Here is an 8,820-nt window from a genome sequence, read left to right on the forward strand (position 1 = left end):
TATATATATATATATATATTTATGGCTTATTTTAGAATTTTACACGTATTAATTGGATCCAGGGTAGAGTATCAACTATACTAAATCCGAATCCAAAAGTTAAACTCGGATAAAACCCGAACCCGAACACAATCACACTAGATTTTCCTCATTAAATTTGGGTTGGGTTCGGATGAGTACCTACAAGTTTGGTTTTCATTGTTATTCCTACTTCCATATATTCTTAAATTGAAGTAAAATGAGCTCAATAACACAATAAATAGGAACCGAATGTGCCTATAAAAGAGTGAGATATAACATTAAGAAAATACATGAGAAGAAAATCATACAACATGAAGCTTTTATTTAAAATCCTTCTTTTAAGTGTATATTCCTGCGAGATATGTTCCATTGATGCATAATCTGTAGATATTGTTGTATGCTTTTATCCAGATTGTGATATGCACTTATTTAGCCAAACACAACTTCCCCCACTAAACATTTTCTAACAGAATTTCACAAGTAAACTAGTTTTATAAGATCTTGTTTTCTCAATTTTTGTTGTCAATTGTAGTGTTCTAAAAAAAAAATTCCATTAGTTTCTCATCATAGTTATATATAGATATATACTTTTCATATATTAGTTTTACATATTATTTTTAATTTTTTTTTAATTATATCTACCTTAGCTTATTTTTCATGAAACACAATTTTGTATATCTTTATGAGGATTAAGCCCTCCCTATTTGATGGTTAAAATATGTCATAATTGATAAACTTTGATGAAAGCTACAACAATACTTACATATTATTCATCAAGGAAGACCGATTGAAGATTTGTCTATGTATCTAATGCAAATGTTGTATCATTTCAAAGGTATTGCTTCTTCACTCTTAAACTTATTTCAAACACATGCTTTGTGTTTTTTGACAGAAAATTAATCCTGAATAATATTTCATGATAGATAAATAATAATAAAACACAACCAGGATAGTTTGAATGATCTTTTTTATATATATGAACCTTGTTCTTGGTAAAGTTCACTAAGCTTTATTGTATGTTTTAAATTATTTGACAATAAAGATAGAAGTTATAGACATGCCAATATCTGCAACTTTGTGTCTCATTAATGAATTTTCTTATGTAACTCTTTGTATCTCAGATATTATTTTAATTTAATGAAAGTATTTGCCAAAATTAAAAAATAATGATAAAAGATATGAAGGAAGATACGAATTATGAAGAAATATTTTATGTGACACCAATGTTGAGACTGCTTGGAAGAGTGCCTTGTAGGTTTAATTCAATTCATTACAAAACCTTTAGCTTTTCATTTGTTGATGTTTCAAATTTCCTAGTTTATTTTATTAAAAAAACCAAGCGTTGAAAAATTTACCGAATTAGTGTATCTAATAGCTTGTGTGTAATCACATACATAAAAAAATATAATAAATGTATTCGAAAATTCATTTATCACAATATGTATCAAACAACAAGATTAAGAGGAGCACTTAGAAGAAGCAAAAGATGAATATCAACCAAAGGATGAAGAAGATCATCAAAAGGACACAAAATGACATTAGCTCAGCTAGACTAGCTTCGTTTAAGCGAGAAGGAGACACTCATTCAGTGTGCCCAACCTTGCTTAGCAAAACATGAATAATGAGTTTTGCAATACTCGCACAACGAGCTAGAAGATTTCACTGACCAAGACCAACCTCGCTCAACGAGATATGGGAGGGAGATTCAGAATTTGTTGCTCCACAATCTCACTCAGCCATACATAAGATTTCTCTGAGTTTGCCTATCCTCGCTCCCCGAGAACCAATTTCAACAATTTCTATAAAAGTTAGTTTTGTTTCTTAGGTGTTAAGTTAGGTAGTTTGTTTGCTTATTTGTGATCATTTATAAAGTGTAGTCTCTTCCATTATGAAGTATTATTCAGTTTAACTGCAAATTCTCTCGATCTCTCAATCCTCATCAATTTCACTCACTTCTCATCATGTTTGTTTTTTGTTCACTCTTGTTTATTATGGAGGATTTTGTTGCAATGATACTATATTGTATTGTAGTGTTATTAAGTAACATTGAATTTGCACTTGTTTGAATCTTAAACGATCAGTTGTTTTGGTTCACAATGTAATTCATTAATTAAGAAAATTAAATAATAGGAAAACAGACGATACTCCTATCCACACAATTAATTAAGCTTTCCAACCAAAGATACATATAAACAGGTTCAACATCCACTCCACAAAAGAAAATTTAAAACTAAGATAACGATCATTGAGAGGATTCTAGGAATGCGTGAAAATTAAATCCGTTACATTGTCAAGATGAAACCGAAAGATCTCGAAAATGATTTTGTTCCTACCAACCAAAGTATCCAAATAGTAACGAACTAGCAAGACATCCATTGTTATTTGTACTTGTTCTCCATCCATAACATATTAGCATGGAAAGATAAGTTACTCTTAACATTGTTGGGAATAATTAAGTTAAGACCAAACATAGAGTAAAGATTTTGCCAAACATAATAGGACTTCGAGCACGAGAAAAACAAGTGATTTGTTGGTTCATCCATAAAATCACAAAGCACACTTTGAAATGACTCTTGATCTTCAATTTTGTTAGCACATCAGCCAATGATACTTTCCATGCTAAATACCTCATCTTTGATGAGACGTTTCATGCCCATAATCTTCTAAAGAAACCATTTTCACCAATACAATCCTAATTTTTAAATATTGCGTCGGTTATAAGCTTTGTCATCTAACTTTTTTAAAACGTTCAAATTTTCATCTACTTACCTGAAACCATTCATTAAAATATAAAATTAATGAACCTAAGTTAATTTAACCATTCATGGCCAAATCATGCATCAAAAACTTTTATGGCCATTTTCTCCAAAACCAAACACTCATTAAATCTTCCTTTTGTCAAATCCAACATATATTTCCTTCAAAATTAACTAATTAATCCCCATAAAGATTTAACCTCAATCATTTTCAACTCTTGAATCTACATAAAATTGAATCTACATAAAATTGAATCATTCTTATATTTCTATCCAAGAGCAACTCAGTTGCACCATAAAACATGAAAATGTTCCATACTTTGTTTTAGAAATATCAAATAAATCCACGAAGAAACTATTTTCACGTATAACTTAAAACTTGACAAGAAGTCATGCATCTCACCAAGATAAAACATTGATTCAACAATACCTAAAAAAAGCATTCAGGGAAACAATCATGCATGGATCCCTTAAGATTAATTGGAATTAAAACAACCCACACAAATACTTCACTGAACCCTAACCCGTTGAAAATGAAAAAAAGGTGGGGGATGGGAGACATAATAGGTTTTGGGAGAAATTTTGGATGGGAGAGGATCTTTTGAAGGTTCCATTTCCAAGGTTCTATACCCTTTGTTTTGATAAGGATGTTTGGGTGAGACAATCAGGTGTTTGGACGGAGGAATGTCGAATTGGCAGTTGTCATGGAAAAGAGAGCCTTTCTAGTGGGAAAAACCTATGATTGAGAAACTTATGGGTCTTTTGAGTCAGATTCAAATGAAGGAAGATGTTAAAGACAAATGGATTTGGATTCATTAGACTTCTACCTATTTTTCGGTCAAGTTGGCTTACAAAGTTATTTGGCAAGTGATAGAGGTTAGTGTAATAGATCGGAAGTTGTGGCGTACAGTCTAGAAATATTGGGCACCTCTAAAGACTTGTGTGCTTGCTTGGAGGATTATCAGGGATAGGATTCCAGTAAGTGGAACATAGCCAAGAGTGGCGACAATATTCATGGTAATGATGTCCTATGCGTCTGGTGTAAGGATCAGCAAGAGATTGTGAATCATCTTTTCTTCTCTTATCATTTCACCTATCAAGTTTGGCAACTTCTCTATCATTTTTCGGGGCTCGAGATGGTGTTATCTTCATCACCCAAGGCTCAATGTTTATAACATCTTTTACTAGTAAAGGGGAGTGTATCAAAAGGTGCTTGATTTGTCCTTTGGATGGCTGGCATTTGGGCTATATCGCAGTATAGGAATGATGTCATCTTTAAAAACAAGAGGATAGGATTAGAGGAGCTATTGGATGAAATTAAATTCAAATCTTGGTTTTGGATCAAATCTAGATGCAAAGGTGCAACTATGTCCTGGTTTGAATGGATCTCTAACCCTCTTTTGAGGTTAGAATGCTATTGTTAAGCCTCTTCTATGGACTTAGATGTTTGTTGTTATTATTCCCTTGGCGCTTGGTTTTTTTGTTTTATTAGCAATAAATCTTTCAATTATAAAAAAAAAAGAACATGCTACAACCTTTGTATGAATCAAATCCTACAAATATACTAAGGCTAATAGGAAGTTTAAATATAAATTTTCACCTTAGGTTAGGTTTGGGAGTCTTGTTTTGGAGGGGAAGGAAAAGAATACATGACTATGAAAAGTGGATCCCTTGTTTGGGAGTTGGGTGGAAGAGAGAGAAATGTTTTAGATGTTTTCTAGAGTCCTCTAAAATCAATGTCTACTTACCCAAACAAAATTGTTTATTTTCACGATTCTCCTAATTTGAGGTTTTTCTCGAAACAAGCATGTGAAAGTATCTAATCACCCTTACTAAAATTTTATAACTATTTTATCATCAATTTCTCATCTAAATTTCAGATCCAAGCAATGGAGATGTTCAACTTGATTTGCCTTTCTTTCTCCTTCCTTTTTTCCCCTCCTTGCTCTTTGATCCATCTATTTCCCTTTCTGTCATAACTCTCAAACATATCCTTAGGTAAATGTTGATTTAAGTGAACCTTTTGCAAGGACATGCTAAGAGAGTATGACGCTAAGCATTCACATGGGTAATAATCCCATTCAGAATATGGTATTTCAACCTTTTCATTTTCCTTGAATCCATATGCATAATTTCACAATCTGAGTCTCTAGAAGACTGCAATTTGTTGGATACTTGCCTTGATATAGTTGAAAATGAATTCATTTCTTACCAGTCAAATTTACCATATTGTTGATAACCAAATGATCCATAACTTCCCATACTTTTTGCTGATTGGTAGGCTTATGTATATTATGAAATGCCATCTGGTATTTTGGGGGAGTGCAATTTCAAAATTAAGTCAATTATAGATCTTCTACCAAAATAAATATATGAACATGGTTAATCGATAAAGAACAGTTCAATAAATCGATTATTATCAGTATAAAATATGCAACGATGGTCACACCACTATTTCACATTGCACTTTGATCATCTTGTTTTTTCGTATAAAATATGAATCCATTAATTAGGTGACTAATGTAAGATAAGACATTAATACTAGGATCATTATCTAACCATCTCAATCTTTCAGAAGCATAATGTGTGTTTATATTAAACTTCTCAACAATGAGACTTTTTAGTCATTTTATAAAACACTACTTATGCTCTTAGAAATCCAACTTTCATTCTTACTTGAGTTAGAACTCTTAAGGACCCCCCTATGTCTTTCAAAATGTGGTTCAACCTCATTGGCATTGTGTAGAGCATATAAGTGTATTTGCTTCAATTATGTCATTGATATAGATAATATATGTTTTCCAATAATACATTCACCAAATGTTCTTCGGCATAATGAGACTTTGGATTACCTATGGAATCAACATCACCAAGGTATCAAATAAAAAATTCAAGATATTCTTCAACAATATACCGTTCAATAATATTAGTATCTGGTTTTGATCAAATTTCCGCATACCCTCTTAATAACGTCATATAACTCCCAAACGAGTACATACATCTCATATATGAAAGCTCACATAATTGTATCTGATGGTTGATAGGCAATGGGTTTGTTAGAGCTTGTAATCTTAATTTAATAATATATTGGTAGTAGTTCAATGTTCTCACGGACATAGGAAAAATTGATCGAACCTTGCTATGAAAATCACTTTAACTTATTCTTTGTGTTTTATTTACTTTATTGTGGTCAATATTCTCAATGATCACTTCTAGTGTTTCAATACAAGGGAAGAAATTATCCCCAATGTCATTCTTGTAAACAGCGAAATTTCACGGAAGAGAAGAATCTGATTAGAGTGAAAAAATATTTGTTAGAAAATTTAGTAATATCCTCTCTAAATGAGAAGAGAATATTTCTAAAGATAAGGCCTGTAATAAAAAAATATATCAAGGATTTTATAAATTAATGGCTTTAAAACTAATTCTAAAATAAAAAATAACTTTCCATATTGTGCTTCAACAAAAATTTCATTCAAAGAAAGCTTAAATACATGAATGATAACATGGTGGATCGGGGTTGGGTTTGTACTTACTTAACCCCGAACCAAAATTTAAAACCCAACCTTAAATCCAAACTTGAATTAAACGGGATTGAAAATAAGAAAACATTGCTCATAAATTATTTTATCTTATTCTTTGTGTTTAATTTAATTTCTTGTGGTCAACATTCTTGTGAACAACATAATCCATCAAAGAGAAGAATCTGATAAGAGTGAAAATATACTTTTTAGGAAATTTACTAATGCATATCCTCTCTAAATGGGAAGAGAAGATTTTTAAAGATAAGACCTGGATTAAAAAAATATATCAAGGATTTTCTAAATTAATGGCATTAAAACTAATGCTAAAATGATAGATAACTTTCCATATCCTGCTTCCACTAAGTTTTCATTCAAAGAAAGCTTAAATGATGACAACAATGCAAATCAGGGTTAGGTTTGTGCTTACCCAATCCTGAACTCGAAATTCAAAACTCAATCCTGAATCCAAACTTGAATTAAACAGAATTGAAAATAATGTTATCATCCTCAAAGTTGTTGGGTTTCAGGTAACCCAATCCTGATGGCAACCTGCCCGAAACATGTATTTCTATATTAATGTCCTATACAAATATGTAAAATTTCTATATATATGTTATATATATTTATGTCTATTTTTAGAATTTTACACGTATTAATTGGATTCGGGGTAGAGTATCAACTATACTACATCCGAATCCGAAAGTTAAACTCGGATAAAACCCAAACCCGAAAACAATCACACTAGATTTTCCTCATTAAATTTGGGTTGGGTTCGGACGAGTACATACAAGTTCGGTTTTCATTGTCATTACTACTTCCATATATTCTTAAATTGAAGTAAAATTGAGCTCAATAACACAATAAATAGGAACTGAATGTGCCTATAAAAGAGTGAGATATAACATTAAGAAAATACATGAGAAGAAAATCATACAACATGAAGCTTTTATTTAGAATCCTTCTTCTAAGTGTATATTCCTGCGAGATATGTTCCATTGATGCATAATCTGTAAGTATTGTTGTAAGCTTTTATCCAGATTGTGATATGCACTTATTTAGCCAAACACAACTTCCCCCACTAAACATTTTCTAATTGGGAAAAAGATTGATACTGTATAGTATTACCCTGCAAAACTTGTCTTCCATATCATTAACTTTTAGAATGTCTTATTCACGATTCTGTATACAAATATTGATGATATTCATTTTGAAAAAAATAGATTTTCTTTAACTTGACAGAATTTCACAAGTAAACTAGTTTTATAAGATATTATTTTCTCAATTTTTGTTGTCATTTGTTGTTTTTTAATGATTAAATTCCATTTGCTTTTCATTGTACATATAAAACATGTACTTTTCAAATATTAGTTCTACATATTATTTTTAATTTTTTATGTTTATATCTACGTTATTGTTCATGAAACTCAATTTTTTTATCTTTTGGAGGATTGAGCCCTCCTTATTTTTTGGTCAAAATATGTCATAATTCACAAACGTCCATGAAAGCTACAACAATACTTACATATTATTCGTCAAGGAAGACTGATTGAAGATTTGATTATCTATCGAATACAAATGTTGTATCATTTCAAAGGTATTGCTCCTTCAATTTTGAAATTATTTCAAAAATATCCTTTGTGTTTTTCTGACAGAAAATCAAACCTGAATAATTATTTTCCATGATATATAAATAATAATGAAATAAAACAAGGATAGTTCAATGGATTTTTTTTTAGATTTATGAACCTTTTTCTTGGTAAAGTTCACCAAACTTTACTATATTTTTTATTTTATTTTACAATAATGATATAAGTCATATTGTTCTTAGACATGTTAATATCTGCAACTATGTTATTCATTAATATTTTTTCATTTGTAACTCATTATACCTCTAGTATTAATTTAATTTAATGAAATTATTTGCCGATAAATAATAATGATAGAAGATCGGAACGAAAAAAGGAATCTTCAAGAACTATCTTCGGCATACCAATCTTCAGATTCCTTGTAAGAGTGGCTTGTAGATTGTGTTCAGTTCATTACAAAACCTCTTAGATTTTCATTGATTGATGTTTCTCATGTCCTAGTTTATTTTGTTAAAAAAAACAAGTGTTGAGAAATTAACTGAATTAGAGTATGCAACAACTTGTGTGTAATCACATACACACATAAATATAATAAATGTATTGGAAAATTTATTTAACACAATATGTATCAAACAAGCCAGATTAAGAGGAGCATTTAGAAGAAGCAAAGAGTGTATATCAATCAAGGGATGAATAAGAGAATCAAAAGGGCCAACCTTTTTGAGCCAAACTGAAACAATTAGTATTGCAATACTCGCAAATCGATCTAGAAGATTTCAATAAGCGAGACCAACCTCGTTCAGCGAGATGTGGGTGGGATATTGAGAATTTGTTGCTCCACGATCTCTCTCATTGATAAATAAGATTTCTCTAAGTGAGCCCAACTCGCTCCCCAATAACGAATTTCAACTATTTCTATAGAAGTTAGTTCTG

The sequence above is a fragment of the Lupinus angustifolius genome, chromosome LG03 (genome assembly GCF_001865875.1).
Source record: "Lupinus angustifolius cultivar Tanjil chromosome LG03, LupAngTanjil_v1.0, whole genome shotgun sequence".
Taxonomy (NCBI): domain Eukaryota; kingdom Viridiplantae; phylum Streptophyta; class Magnoliopsida; order Fabales; family Fabaceae; genus Lupinus; species Lupinus angustifolius.